General features: G+C 37.4%; 1 long non-coding RNA gene across 1 annotated transcript; it reads right to left on the bottom strand.

The window, feature by feature from the left end:
* Window positions 1-4,148: 4,148 nt before the first annotated feature.
* LOC141380239 (uncharacterized) lies at window positions 4,149-16,556 on the bottom strand. Its single transcript, XR_012397918.1, has 2 exons — window positions 16,227-16,556; window positions 4,149-6,317 (listed from the first exon to the last, which is right to left on the bottom strand). It is a non-coding gene; the product is annotated as an uncharacterized lncRNA (long non-coding RNA).
* Window positions 16,557-16,975: the final 419 nt, after the last annotated feature.

Below are 16,975 nucleotides of genomic sequence, written 5' to 3'. Positions count from 1 at the left end.
TAGGGGCGTGGTGGTCCAGTCTCATTTTATCCTTCACAGGGAAATGTATCGCTTTGAAACCAAGGAAGACCTCATATCGGAGCACCACAGATTGATGCCACACCCGCGACGCAGACTTATGATAGACGGATGCTGCCCTCCAGGCATGTCTCGAAGTAACGTAATCATCTCTGCCGAGAACCTACCTTCATAATTCTGCTTAATCTTTTGGCGCGGAGCGCTGCGGATTATTGGACGATTTGACAAGGTTTGCTTGCCAGTGATGAGTTTCTGCAAGAAATCTGGAAATTTTATTTTCAATTTAGCAGAACAAAAGGCAGCTATTGAAACGTGTCTCTGAAGCAACAGGCCAAACTTTAACACGATGTCTCGCACAGAGACGTCCTTAGCTTGTCTAGGTAATTACAATACACATTGAATGCCATTCCATAACTTTCATGTGTGACTTTTTTTATTCAAGTTTTGCCTGTTGTCTAGAAGACCAAGAAATATTAAGACATTAAAAGTCACACAGAAGTTCTTTAATATCTTAATTGTCATCCCCAAAATCATTCAAATTACCCAGAAATGTAATGGTCATATCCTATATTGCGTCAAATCTTAAACAATCTTTTGACTGTTTTTCTCCATATACTGTGGTCTGTAGCACAGGGGCCTGTTTCAGTAAGGAGATTTGAACAACTCAGAGTTTAAACTTGAACTCTGAGTTGATTTACCGAGAGATTAAAAACTCAGAGTTTTTTGGTTTCAGAATAGCGCATTTGAGTTGGTTCGATCAACTTTGAGTAGACCAACTCGGAGTTAAGCGCGCACACCACGACTATAAAAAGGCATTATCAATGGAGCGCTGATATTACGAGTGACCATGGCAACATCTTAAAAAAGAGATCACCATTTCTTTCTTCAGCTGAACTTGATGTGATCATGCAAAGTTATAGCAAATGAGCATATATGTTTGAAAAAAGAAGCAACCAGTGAAACAGAGACAGTTCGTCTGGGAAAACAGCTGCTCAAGTTAATGCGTAATTTTACATTTAAAGTAAGTACATTTTAATTTTGAAGTATAATAAAATAAGCAATGTTATGTGTGACGTTTATAATTTTTTTCTAAACTTTTATACACATTTATCAGTTTTAATAGATTAAACAGTGCACTTGTGTGTCTGCCCTTTTTAATAACCAAGTGGTAGAGTTTGATATAACATTTAGAAGGTAAGCAGAACTAAATTTAATTTTTAGAAAGAATAATAAAACCATTAATCTAGTAGCAGTACACGTCGAAGGTCAGTGAATTTAAGCAATTTTTTTATTAAAAAAGGGATAAACCATTCTCGTACATGACTTTGCTCTGTGTGTGACTAAAATATAGGCATGTTTCCATCCAAATATATTTCATTAATTTATGTGCAAAAGGGGAGGAGACCGAAAGAAACTCTGGAGTTTAGAGAATAAAACCTGCTCCTGACCAGGTTAGGTTCACAGAGTAAGTTACCACAGGAACTAACTCTAAGTTAAAGTTACCTCTCTTTCAGAAACAGGCTTGACTTACCCTGCTTTCTCGAGGTTGACAAACCTGCCATTTTAAAACAGAAAACCCATATTTTCTCTAATTTCAGCGTTAAAATATTCTGAGTTTTCACTTAACCTCCTTTCTGAAAGAAGGCCCTGGTCAAGCTAATTGAGTCTTTCAGTTTTGTTTAAAACCTACAGGTCACTCTAGAGCAGGGGTGGCCAACCCTGTTCCTGGAGATCTACCTTCCTGCAGATTTCAGTTGCAACCCATATCCAACACACCTGCCTGTAATTATCATGTGGTGTTCAGGTCCTAATTAATTGGTTCAGGTGTGTTTGATATGGGAAGCAACTGAAATCTGCAGAAACAGGGTTAGCCACCCCTGCACTAGAGTTTGAGCATGTGCAATTCTGTAATACGACGCTGTGAAAAGGGGCGGGATTAAACAAAATGATTAGGCATTAAAAAAAGCGAGCGATCGGTCCATGTTTTAAATTTCTGTCCAGAGAGGTAATGTTTTGATCCTCGATTGGTCTCTCGCAATCATGTGATGCAATTTCGCTGGATAAAGTTCCCCAAGCTCGAACTTTCCAATGCAGCAAACTGCGAAACTTGCCGCACGACTTTACGTTTTCTGGTCTGACTCATACGCATATGTATGAATGGAAGTCTATGGGGAAAAAAAGTCCAGTGAGACCGCGGCCCCTTCAGGAACTGGATTTGACACCTGTGGTCTGTAGGGTTTAAAACATTGATACACACCGGCTAGATCCATAAACGCTCCTTATACACATGTACCATGTAAACGCTCCTTATACACAAGTGCAAATAATGCACTATTTGAGGGAGTTGCACTATTTGTAGTTGGTTTTTGAAACCATAGCAGACATTCTGAAGTGCACTCAAGCAATCCCACAATGCACTGCAAAAAAAAAAAAGAGTCTACAAAACATGAACACTCAACAGCTAGAAAATATCCATAGTTCACTGTGAGAGTTTTTGCACAGAATTTTCTTGTCTGACTACGGAAGGAATTAACCAAGGAATCAACCGCGGAATCTTATCAATGTACATTTCAAAATAAATGATTGTTTATTTGTTAAATTAACACTTGTATACAGGACAGTTTTGCTACTACCCAGCAGGTATACAATATCATAAGACATTAATATTAGGTTACATTGTGACATCAGTTGGCTAAAATTCAAAGTGTAGCCAGCATCTAAGGACAACATTATTTTGTTGTCTAATAATGATGTCAAATGACGTTGATATTTGGTTGATTTTAGGTTGTGTTAGACAGTGACCAAAATTCAACGTCGAGCCAACATCCTAAACCAATGTCATATTGAAATCAAATACTTACATTTATTTGTCAGATATATGGAAACCAAAATCCAACATCTAATAGACGTCATGGTGGTAATGTCCACATAACATGAAACTAATCAATAGACATTGATATATGGTTGATTTTAGGTTGGAAGTTGGCCTGATGTTGAGCTCTAAGGTCATTTACAAACAAAATGCAGCGTCCCCACTACGTTGGAGTACAATGAATGTCTGACGTACTGTTGATGTCTTGTGCCTGCTGGGTAATAGACAGCTTGCTAACTGTTAAATAAATATAACAGCATTAAAATCACTCACTCGTTTTCATGAACTCCTTCTTGTGGACAAATGTAGAGAGTAGTGAATGAGGGTATCACATACAGCTATTGTGTTTACTCTGCTCCTGTGGGACCACATTCCTGAAGATTCAGCTCTAACCTGCTCAAATGCACCTGTCTGAGCGTTTGTCGATCTCAAACATCTTGATTATCAGTCCCAGGTGTGTTTAATTAGGGATTTTGGGGAGGAGTCTCACCAGGGGCAGTACTGGGTATGTTTTACTTTCACTGAATGAACAAAAATTACAAGGCATAGTGTTGAAATGTTTTCTTTGTCTTGTGCTGAAAAACAACACACCTGCTACTGTAGATACGCCACCCTGAAAAAAAACAGCTTAAACCAGGCTAGTCAAGCTAGTTTTACCTTATTTCCCAGCCTGACCAGCCTAAATCAGACTGGAAATGGCTGGAAACCAGCCTGGAAATGGCCAAAACTCCTCTAAAACCAGGCTGGTCAACCTGCTAAAATCAGCCAACCAGCCAAGGCTGGTTTAAGCTGGATTTTTCAGCAGGGGCAACTCAATCCATTTTGTGTCGCTATGCTCTTAAGTGTTCAGAGGGCAAATATAATGCTAATTTAAGCTACTGAGGGTGTTACTTTTAACATTTTACTCAACCATTGTCAAGACAGAGTAGTTTGTTACCCTATTAAAGCTCACAGCTATAGCTCTCTGACTACTAATGTGAAAAAACAACAACAAAAGGCGACTTCTAAATGAGTAAATGAGACTACCATACATACAATGAGTACAGAGGCATCTAACTACTACAGTAACACAAGAACATGATCGTGAAATATGACCATTACCGCCAAAGTTAGCATACTTGCGTAGAATCTGTTTTTGGCCTGTCTCCTGGATCTAAACCCTGTCTCCTGACCAAAAGACCCTCATGTCTTATGTGTCCTCTAGAGTTTCAGGGGTGATCTACACATCACAAATGAGTACAGATTTTTAAAAAAACAAAAACATCACTGGCTCCAAACTTTTAGACTGAAAGGCCTTAAATTATTACATGAAATTATGAGATTTATGTCTAATTTTGATTGACAAAAAATACATTTTATTTTGTGTACAAACTCACATTTGACCTTACCCTGTACTTACAGAAAAATACTATAGTGATTTATAGTAAATAATAATATTTTTCAACCATAACTCTACAGTTACTGTGCTAATATAACAACTATAGTTACATAAACTATATACCCAGTAATGTTTTAATAACTATATAGGCTATATTATATTACAATACTCCAAACCATAGTGTACAAAAGTATTTTTATAAGCTTATCAGTACACTACAGTTAATATTACTGTATGCTATAGCATTAATTAACAAAGTGTTGTAAAAACTATAACAAATACACTATAATACACTTTAGTACGGTTCAAAAACACTCTCGAATCTAATATAAATGTCCAAAGTATTTTTTCATCTGCCTAAAAACAGCCCGTCCCATAGAGACATCCGTCATCCCCTGTATGTGGTGGTGTTGGGGGTACCAGCTCTGAGTTAGTTTAATAATGCCACGCTCATTTCACCCCATCTATGTGGGCCTGAGAGATAAAGCGGCGTAGCATCTATCACGTTGCGGCTGATGTTTAGAAGGCACTAAAACGGAAATGTGACCACAAAGTTAATGAGCTTTAAAACTCTTTTAATAGTTCCAGTAATCTCGCAGCTTTTCACACACAAGCAAGCTCAGAAAAAAAAACCTCAGTGAGAAATATGTTGCGGAGGATTATATTCCTCCCTTGGCTGAATGAACTGGCCATACGGTGACCCAGAGGAGCAGGAGAGGAATGTTCTAGAAAGGGCTGGATGGGGCGAGAGGGAGTGTGTTTTTATAGTTGGTGAAAACTGCATACCTGCAAACTTGGTTTATGTGTTTTTCGACTGCTAGCGAAGGAGGGGTGGGCAGATATGCCCAATCTTGCAGTCCAATCAGCAAACATGGTGGCAGCCACAACCTTTAGAAGAATTTCATATTTTGCAATATGTAAATAGGGCGTGTGTGTAAAGCGAATACAGATTAGTAGCTCCAACAGTTGGTGGCCTAGTATTCAGCGCTCAATGAAGACCCTTGTACACTTCATTTTCCGCATTCCGCTCTGTCTAGCGCACAGTTGAGCATGCAAACCATTCAAAGTACACTTGAACGATTGCGAACATGGATGGACGCATTCACGTGTGGACCCTTTTGTTTTTAAGCTCTCAAATCAAATCACACATGCACTGGTGCACACGGATACTGTGCGCAGACATCAGGAAACTGATGATAAAAATGTCATGTGGACTGTCCAGGAGGCAGAGAGAACACGGACACAAAGTCTGTGGTGCCCTAAATTTATGTTGGGTTAGTGTTGGGATTTAGTTGTTTTGACCAATTGGACTTTTCTGGAAAGTTCTCTTGGGCGAACGATTTCATGAATGTTATGAATTCAAAATGAATTCCTTTAACCTGATTTTATTTGATATGTTGCAACACCAGCCCTGTAGTCAGGGAGCTGTTTGAGTGGTTCAGAAAACCCACGCCTCACTGACAAACGTCCAGAATTTGTCCCATACATGAGCTCATTTGTCGTAATTTGACTGCTATGCCATCATGGTCAAAATAACCCATCGAAAAAGGCTTTAAGACCAAGCAGAACCCTCTGTTGGCTGTCACATCAGCTAATCAATTTTGGCCAATCCTAACAAATATTCTTTATGAGCCCGAACATCCGGCTGTGCAAGAAAACGTACAATCTAACGTGAGAAAAGTCATCTTTCGCTACTGTATTGTTGAGAAAACATTTTACAAATAACTTTTAACATTTTAAATATTGGACCCTAACGGGTGTCACCGTAGCACAGTTGGTAGCATGATCGCCTCACAACAAGAAGTTCGCTGGTTCAAGCCCTGAATGGGTCAGTTAGTGTTTCAGTGTGGAGTTTGTATGTTTTCCTTATGTTAGGGATCCTCTGGGTGCTCCGGTTTCCCCCACAGTCCAAAGACATGCGCCATATTTGCTGAACTGGCTGAAGTAAAATTGTCCATAATATTTCCAAGCACTGGGTTGTGGCTGGAAGGGCATCTGCTGCGTAGACAAATGCTAGAATAGTTGAAGGCTCATTCTTCTGTGGTGACCCTTGATGAATAAAGGGAAGTAAGTTGAAGTAAAAGGAATGGATAATCAAATCAAACAAAACCATATACAGTTGAAGTCTAAATTATTAGACCGCTTGTTTATTTTTTCCCCAATTCCTGTTTAACGGAGAGAAGATTTGTTCAACAAATTTCTAAACATAATAATTTTAATAACTCATTCCTAATAACTGATTTATTTAAACTTTGCTATGATGACAGTAAATAATATTTTACTAGATATTTTTCAAGACACTTCTATACAGCTTAAAGTGACATTTAAAGGCTTAACTAGGTTAATTAGGTTAACTAGGAAGGTAAGGAAAATTAGGCAAGTTATTGTGTAACCATGGTTTGTTCTGTAGACTATCAAGAAAAAAATATAGCTTTAAGGGGCTAATCATTTTGTCCCTAAAATGTAGTTTAAAAAAATCAATAGCGGCTTTTATTCTAGCCGAAATAAAACAAATGAGACTTTCTCCAAAAGAAAAAAATATTAGCAGACACACAGTGAAAATTTCCTTGCTCTGTTACACATAATTTGTAAAAATAAAATAAATAAATAAATAAAAAATTGAAGGGGGCTAATAATTCTGACTTTAACTGTGAATAAGAACTAAAACACCAAAATGTTTGCAATATCGAGCCATAATGGAAATCTTTTCTGGTTTACTTTGTCTGGGAAAAATGCTTGCTTTTGTCATTGTGAAATTGTAATTTGATGATATTATATCTGAAAAAAAAGATGATGTTTATTGTCTAGATTAGAAAATGCTAAAGAATTTGTAGATATTTGGTCTAAAAACAAGACAGAAAAACTCTAAATAAGAAAAGCAATTTGCCAGTGTGTGTTGTGTGTGTACTGTAGGGTTACACAGGTTTGAATCATGCTTGTGACATTTTCAAATCCCATTTGCCCCCTTCCCTTTTTCCTAAATGTGCCAGTAAATAAAACACAAGACAAAATATTTTCGACTCAATCCTCCCTCGAGTGCCCGTTGGTCCTCTATTTCACCTCCGAGTCCCCTGCACTCTGCTCATTAGCTCACATACAGGAGGAAAAGAAAACAGGTAAGCTCCTCTAAGCTCTTCAGATGACTGGAACTCTCCCAAGTCTGTTTTTCAGTGGCGGTTTTCCAGCCAAAAAAGAGAAAAGCACTCAAAGCGAGTGCCAAATTGGTGGCCCACGAGAGGGCCAAAGCGTGTCAGCTTCACCCCCTGCTACACCAAGTGAAACCGAGTGTTTTTCTGAAGCTCCACAAAAAAAAAAAAAAAGCACAACCTCGGCCTTTGAACTTTTGTCTTGAAGGAAGACGCTTACGGTTCCTCAAGGGAAGCTGATTTCAGAGCCCCCTCTGCGCCGGGCCACATGTATGGGCTTTGAGTGGATTCATCCACGGCAGCGGCCCTGATCTTGCCTGTGGCGGCCAAACTGCTGGCTGTGTGCACAGTGGAGGAAATTCTGGAGAAAAGCCCACCAGAGACCATGTGAGCGACTGGCTCTTTCTTTCAGTGGAGTGTTTATCTCTCTTCGCATGGCACCATGTTTCCACAGCAGCTATGATTTGCTCCCAGGTTGCCTGAGGAAGGAGAGCGGCAAGGAGGGACTGTCCTTGGTTAGACGGGGAGAACTGGTGTTATTGATTTCGTTTCTGTGTGTGTGTTTGCTTACTCATATTTTGGGGGGGGGGTTATTGTTTTTGCTTGGTTGCAGAATGCAGGCCAATTCAGCTTGAGCTATATTTAAGGTTCTGATTTCGCTGATGGAGAAAGAACATTTAGTCTATCAGTTCACATTCATTCTATGTATATACACTACCTGACAAAAGTTTTAGCAACAACAAATAATAACTTCAAGTTGATCATTTGGTATCAGAAGTGTCTTATATGAAAGGCGAAGGCCTCTACATGACGCTTATCTGCGTACAATAAAATATGATCGTGCTTTAATTTTGAATGATTTCATTAGGACAGTAAGTTCTGTCTTTGCTTGGACAAAAGGCTTGTCACTGAACAGAAATAATGTCCAGTATAGAATATAAAGTCATGCTGCGGTGGAAACAGAATGAATATTGTGTCTGACTCCGTCATGAGCTTGGAGGACTGCATCCATACATCTCTGCAATGACTCAAATCACTTATTTATAGTCATCTGGAATGGCAAAGAAAGCCTTCCTGCGGAACTCCCTGAGTTCATCAATATTCTTTGTGTTTATGTTCAATGCCTCCTTCTTCATCTTACCCCTGACATGCTCAATGATGTTCATTTCTGGTGACTGGGCTGGCCAGTCCTGGATCAGCTTGACTTTCTTTGCATGGAGCTTTGATGTGATAGCTGAAGTATGAGCGCTATCCCTGCTGAAGAATTTGCCCCCTCCTGTGGTTTGTAATGTGATGGGCAGCGCAAATGTCTTGATACCTCAGGCTGTTGATGTTGACATCCACCCTGCAGATCTCTCGCACGCCCCCATACTGAATAGAACCCCAAACCATGATTCATCAGAAAAATCCACCTTCTGCCACTTTTCCAAATCAGATCGTTCAGATAGATAGATAGATAGATAGATAGATAGATAGATAGATAGATAGATAGATAGATAGATAGATAGATAGATAGATATTCCCTCAGATCTCTTAACTTAATATTATAATTTTCAATAATATATTTGTGTTTTTTGTTTTTACATTTTACGTGTAATTTCAAGCCAAAACTAAAGTTAATTTAAACAAAATAATCGAAATTAATGTAGTTTATGGTATGGATTTGTGTTAAGCATAATTAAAATTTAAGACGAGGCAGTGGGCAGTAGGTAGTTCTTGCCTCACAGCAAGAAGGTTGCTGGGTCGTTGGCTTGAGCCTCGGCTCAGTTGGCGTTTCTGTGTGGAGTTTGCATGTTCTTCCTGCGTTCGCATGGGTTTCCTCTGGGTGCTCCGGTTTCCCCCACAGTTCAAAGACATGTGGTACAGGTGAATTGGGTTGGCTAAATTGTCTGTAGTGTATGAGTGTGTGTGTGAATGTGTGTGTGGATGTTTCCCAGAGATGGGCTGGAAGGGCATCCGCTGCTTAAAAACTTGCTGGATAAGTTGGCGGTTCATTCTGCTGTGCGACCCCGGATTAATAAAGGGACTAAGCTGACAAGAAAATGAATGAATGAATGAATTTAAATTGAAATATTGAAATCTGACATCTTATTTACATTATGGAATGTTTGTTTTTAGAAGTTGTTTACATTCTAAGACTTTTTATTTTAAAAACAAATGTTACACATACTGTTTGCTTTGGGATGCAAAAACTGTAAAGCTCAATATCTCAAAATCAATCAAAACTCAGATAGAACCTTATAACTTTAAGGTGTCAAAATGTATTATCCTTCTATTAGTAATGAAGTTGCATTTAAAATTGCATTTTCATTAATATAACTATTTAACAACGGTTTTGTTTAAATGCACCATTCATTGCCTAAATTCAGTGAGAAATCAATATACTCAAAGCATACACTCAATGCATCACTTAGCGGGTTTCCACACAAGTTTCTACATCTTGTTTATATACACTATGAACAGCAGCTACGCTAATTATTCTCTTTATTCTCCATTTCCACCTGGGGATACTCCTCTCGAGGTCCTCAGATTATGCGGAGTCACTGATTGGATCCAAGACCAGCGACGAGATGATCCCAAGGTGTGCATATCCAGGACCAGGCCGTATCCTGAGCTGCTGCTGCGCTGTTGGTCATGGGGGAGTGGAGAGCAGGAGACTGATTCCAGTGACGCTCCAGGGACAGACGAGTCTTCGGTGAGGCCAGCTTCCAGCCTACACTGAGACTGCAGCTCTGCACAAGACTTTTGGCCAGCGTAGAAATTAAAATGGTCGTGCCGAACTGAGTCTGTTTCTCTCAAGTTTTTTTTTTCTTCCCTCTCCTATTGGTGAAGTTGTTTTTTCCCTCTCCGCTGTCGACACTGGCTTGCATGTTCAGGATCTGTAAAGCTACGCATCGATGAATTTACTCTTCAGTGTTTGGACTCTCAGTAATTATTTCAAACCACACTGAACTGAGCTAAACTGAACTGAACTTAAACACTAAAATCTGAATCACCCTGATCCAGTTACTATGACCATGTGAAGCTGCTTTAACACAATCTACATTGTAAAAGCGCTATAAAAATAAAGCTGAATTGAATTGAAATGCATATAAATATTAATTGATATTATTATTATTATTATTCTAATATTAATTCATATATTTTCTTTTCGGTTTAGTTCCTTTATTAATCTGGGGTCGCCATACGTAATGAACCGTCAACTTATCCAGCATATATTTTAGGCAGCTGATGCCCTTATAGCTGCAACCCCTCACTGGGAAACATCCATACACACTCATTCACACACATACTCTATGGACAATGCAGCTTACCCAATTTTCCAACACCACATGTGTTTGGACTTGTGGGGGAAACCGGAGCATCCTGAGAAAAGCCACGCCAACACGGGGAGAACATGCAAACTCCACACAGAAATGCAAACTGGCCCAGCTGAGGCTCAAACCAGCGAGAGGGGTCTGGACCTAGTGCAGTGCAATCTGAGCTGCATCCAATGCTTTTTAATGCCTCACCTAACTCCACCCCTAACCCTACTGGTCACAGTGACATCACTCACTCCATTGAGTGCATTGTGTCTGACATTGCATCGCTGAGTGATGCAATCTCAGCTTGCATCATGAAGGCTGCATCCAGATACTATTGGAACCAGCGACCCTCTTGCTGTGAGGCAATCGTGCTACCCACTGCGCAGCCCTATACTAATATATTTTATTTTTATTATTATCAAATATAGTATTATTATAATTATTTTATATATTGTGTAGAATTATATGTTAATCATAAATATAATGTGAATATTAATCATTTCTATATAGCCATGCAGCTTTGTACAAGCCACAAAGTCATGCAAGGAGAAAGCCAATAATAAAGTAAAGTTATTCATGTGGAGGAAGCACGTGTCACTGGTCACATATGTGTCCCACGTCACTAGGAAGCGTCCCACTGCTGCACCCACACCCACACAGGTGGAGGTCCGGCTGCAATTCAATTACTCCACGCAACAGGACGTCCTACTCCAAACACCCCTGCAGATCCGCCCTCCTTCCATTACGTCAAACGGGTCACCTCATTTGCTCTCAATGAAACAATTAACAGTGGAATATCAGACCTATAAAGGGATTTTTTTTGTCAAGAGGAATCACATTTTTTGGGCAGCGCTGAATTTTTAGGGGGTAGACAAAAAACAAACAGCGAGGACAGTTAAATGGAAAAACTCGTGACTCAGCAGAGGAGTATTGGGACATAGAAAAGCTAAACTGCAAACTGTGACTTATTTTTGGTTGGAGTGCCAAGAGACGTTGGCAAAGGGTCGACTCGCCCTCAAAGGCCACAGTGCACTGAGCCCCAGTGTATTATGGGTTGGAATAGTGCATTGTGAAGTGCCCATCATAACAAGAGAATGTTATTCTAAATGTGTTGTCATTTATTCAAATTTATACAGCAGATTGTTTTGGAATCTGATTGGCTGAGAGGAACTGTCTTGGGAAGCACAGTTTCCCCATAGCAGGTGCAATGGGAAAACGTAAACTCACTTGTAATGTACGAATACTGCGGAAATTGTATCATAAAATGTGTTTTATTTATTAGTTTATATTTATTTATAATTTTTATGCGATAATGTAGTTGTTTAAACCTCAAATATGTGCTATAATCTAAATAAATTAGATGGTTGCAGTACGTCATTAAAAGGGATTGACATTAGCTTTTTTGATCACCAGTCACTGTGGCTAGTACAGTGGAAACATTAATAGCCGCTCGCCATTTTTACTAGCCACAATTTTATTGCTGGAAAAAATATATATTATATACACATGAATATGACTTTGATATGCAAAAATGACTTGATTTAGATTTTGCGTTATATCCACATGCCTCCTCATTTATTGAACTTTTTGTGTGTCGTGTATTGACCTTATTCTAAAATGCGGAAGTGCGCCTGTTTTCGCGATTGTCTTAGAACTTCCGATTCAGTCGCCTATGGGAGAAATGACTAGGAATAATAAACCGCAGAAAACGGTCAAACTACTTGCTCTACAAACAAATGTTTGCATGACTATACAGACCAAGTAGAATAATATAATAAGGAAATATCAAATTGCAACATCAAGCAGTGTAATGAGCAGTTTTTAACGTCAAAAAATGAATGGAAGTGAATGAGACCGGAAGTCTCAAGCCAAAAAGATTCAAATGGCAGCGCCCGCTCGTCAGCGGAGAATAAGCTTGCTCAATAATCATGAGCAAATAAGTCATGGTTTCATAGTATTACAATTACTTTTAGTTCACATAATTTTCAGAGCTCAAAATTAGGGATTTACCAAATTTATCTCTGACCACACCAATTAATTATTTCATAGCCACAAAGTTTAAATGTTTCTAAACAAGCAAAATATTGCTGTATACTATACTTGTTATTTAACAAATCATATGCAAAGTAACCTGTCCTGGCTAAAGGTCTAAGATCACCATTAAACTACACATAAATGGGGCGGTAATCTCCTATTAAAGCAATGTTATTGTAAAAGATAATAATTAAACATTTTAACGCACGGGTAATGTTAGACCCATAAATGATCTGTTTAGTGAATGGTTAATGGCTGCTCACAAAAAGACAAATCTGGAACTCTTAAAAGAAGCAAGACTGTAGGTGCCTGAGCATTACTTTTTGTCGAGTCTATTTGAAAGAGAACCGATCACATCAGTTGTGTTTCTAGACACAGTTGCTTCATGCAAGGAAACCGGAGCGCGCACACGATTTAAATAGTCGCGCGCATCACCTCAGCTGTTAGTGTGAGTGATTATCCTATCATTCGGTATTCACCTGCTTTTATTGTTCGCGCAAATGCAATTATTTTTGTCAGTTGTGTTGCTTCTCAAGTCTAAGATTGTCTTGCATGCATATTGGACCATCCTTATTGTCAAACGCTGCTTTTAAGAATTATTATCCTGGAAATTTTTTTTTCAACCAGCCAAAGTGGCTAGTGGGAGTGTCTGTCTTAATTGCCACCACTGAAATCTACCCGCATTTGGTGGGTTGGCAGATGTTAATGTCAAGCCCTGATTATACATAGCATTAAAAAAATCCCCCAAAAATCTTAAGCAATATTTGTTGAACTACCTACATTTCATAACTGTCAGGATTTTTAATTCTATTACTTTTATTAATATGCACCATGGTTAAGAAAGTCAGTGTTTAATTGTAATTAAGAGTGTCAGCAAAATATTTACAGGTTAAAACAGTCAATTTCTAAATGCCTTTATTATTTTTTTACTTTACTAATGTTGATCTAGTGAAATATTTTTTTTATGCTATTGACATTAAACATGCTAACAAGATATCAAACATGGTGACAATATGCTAGCAGTGTATTATAGACTACTAGCAGTATGTTTAATTTTGCTAGAAGCATGTTAGAATTTAGCTAAAATGTGTAAAAATAGCAAACCATGCTTAATGCTAACTCATGCTAGCTGCATAACCATTGATAATGTGATGTGACATGATAGTAAGAGTACTTGACAATGTATAAGATAAAACTATATTTTTTATGTTTTTTTAAATTATGCAAAACAAACAAATATACAAATGTATTAGCCATATGGTATATAATGATATTATGAGCAAAAAAAATCTATCTATCTATCTATCTATCTATCTATCTATCTATCTATCTATCTATCTATCTATCTATCTATCTATCTATCTATCTATCTATCTATCTATCTATCTATCTATCAAACTAAAACGTAGCAGTGTATTTATTTAGAACGCCAGTAAATTATGCAAAAAGCGTGTTAACGATATGCTAATTTATGCTAGCAACATTTTAGAAGCAATGTTTAAAATATCTATCTATCTATCTATCTATCTATCTATCTATCTATCTATCTATCTATCTATCTATCTATCTATCTATCTATCTATCTATCCATCCATCCATCCATCCATCCATCCTTCCATCCATTCATCCATCCATCCATCCATCCATCTATTTAAAGTGCATATGTTAGCAGTTTTTTCACTCAGAAACTAGGTAAGTCACGCAAAGAACAACAAACGTTAGCCATATGCTAAATTATGATAGTAACATGTTTGAAGCAATGTTTTAAAAATCTATCTATCTATCTATCTATCTATCTATCTATCTATCTATCTATCTATCTATCTATCTATCTATCTATCTATCTATCTATCTATCTATCTATCTATCTATCTATATATCGTCTATTTAAAGTGCATATGTAAGCAGTGTTTTCACTCAGAAACTAGGTAAGTCATGCAAAAAACAACAAAAACGTTAGCCATATGCTAAATTATGATAGTAACATGTTTGAAGCAATGTTTTAAAAATCTATCTATCTATCTATCTATCTATCTATCTATCTATCTATCTATCTATCTATCTATCTATCTATCTATCTATCAATCACGTAGCAGTGTATTTATTTTGAACGCCAGTAAATTATGCAAAAAGCGTGTTAACGATATGCTAATTTATGCTAGCAACATTTTAGAAGCAATGTTTTAAAAATCTGGCTTCTATCTATCTATCTATCTATCTATCTATCTATATATCGTCTATTTAAAGTGCATATGTAAGCAGTGTTTTCACTCAGAAACTAGGTAAGTCATGCAAAAAACAACAAAAACGTTAGCCATATGCTAAATTATGATAGTAACATGTTTGAAGCAATGTTTTAAAAATCTATCTATCTATCTATCTATCTATCTATCTATCTATCTATCTATCTATCTATCTATCTATCTATCTATCTATCTATCTATCTATCACGTAGCAGTGTATTTATTTTGAACGCCAGTAAATTATGCAAAAAGCGTGTTAACGATATGCTAATTTATGCTAGCAACATTTTAGAAGCAATGTTTTAAAAATCTGGCTTCTATCTATCTATCTATCTATCTATCTATCTATCTATCTATCTATCTATCTATCTATCTATCTATCTATCTATCTATCTATCTATCGTCTATTTAAAGTGCATATGTTAGCAGTGTTTTCACTCAGAAACTAGGTAAGTCATGCAAAAAACAACAAAAATGTTAGCCATATGCTAAATTGTGATAGCAACATGTTTGAAGCAATGTTTTAAAAATCTATCTATCTATCTATCTATCTATCTATCTATCTATCTATCTATCTATCTATCTATCTATCTATCTATCTATCTATCTATCTATCTATCTATCTATCTATCTATCTATCATCTCTAATGTAGCAGTGTATTAATTCAGATTGTCAGTGAATTATGCAAATAACGTGTATAAGATATGCTAATTTACAATGTTTTAAAAATCTATCTATCCATCCATCCATCCAAGCACATATGTTAGCAGTGTTTTCATTCAGAAACTAGATGAATCATGCAAAAAACAACAACAAAACATATTAGCCATATGCCAAATTATGATAGCAACATGTTTGAAGCAATGTTTTAAATCTAAAATGTAGCAGTGTATTATTTCAGAAACCCAGTAAATCTATCTACAGTTTCTCAAGTCAAATTTTGTGTTAAACTTAAAAAAAAACAAAAAAAAAACATATAAACCATCACAGAAGTTTCCATTAAAACCAATATAATTTCCATTATAACTATTAAAACCATTACAAATTCTATGATGGTTTCTCAATCATGGGATATGAGAATTCATAGAACAAATGCAGCTTCATATTGTCTAAAAACCTTTCAGAAAACTGAAAGAATGCTAATTAGCATGAGGTCTCTGTTTTAGATACATACTTAGCTAAGATATATGGCAGACTTTTATAATTGTGACAAAACCTCTAGGCCTCACCTATCTTTCTGCCAGACTCCTCCATTGCTTTCTCTTATTTTTTGGTCAGGAAAGAGCATTTTTCTGCTCAGCACTTTTTTAACGACTCTTGCGAGGCAGGGGCAATCGCGTGTTGCCAGAGCAGGGCAGAAGAGTGATGTCCCATTATCTGCGCGCAGCTGAGAAACGGATTTCTCTATGGGAGCACGGCTTTGGAAAAAGGCGAGCGGCTGAAATACGGTGACACCCTCAAGCAGGGAGCAGCTAAGCATGACAGGGGAAGAAATACAGCGAATGCCTACCGGTGGGTGAGCGGCCAGGATGGCTTCATTGTTGAAGTGGGCATAGCATGAAACCGCATAACAGGCTGCCCACGGTCATGGAGCTGGCAAACATAAGTCCAGCAAGCAGCAGTTACACGCAACCGATACTTAAATGATGCATAGAAAGACACATTAAACTTAAAACAGAGACTTTTTAGAGATAAATCCAGTCATTGCAATTAAAATTTGTCAAAATTGCCGCCCATATAGAGATTGGATATATGGGTGGATATACTATTTCAACATATATACAGCTTTTTGGACATTCTAAAAAAAGAAACATAGGCATTTTTTTTATGTCTGATGTTAAATCATACTTAACGTTTACTATTTCAGGGCTGTTAGGACTACCTAAATGATTTACATTTGCTAAATGCCAGAATAATGAGATAATTTTATTTTAGATAATTAATTTCTAGACAATCTAAGATTTACACACATTTCCTT

The sequence above is a fragment of the Danio rerio genome, chromosome 22 (assembly GCF_049306965.1).
Source record: "Danio rerio strain Tuebingen ecotype United States chromosome 22, GRCz12tu, whole genome shotgun sequence".
NCBI lineage: Eukaryota > Metazoa > Chordata > Actinopteri > Cypriniformes > Danionidae > Danio > Danio rerio.
Note: the sequence above shows the minus strand (reverse complement) of the source record. Positions and strands in the feature narration are given on the sequence as shown.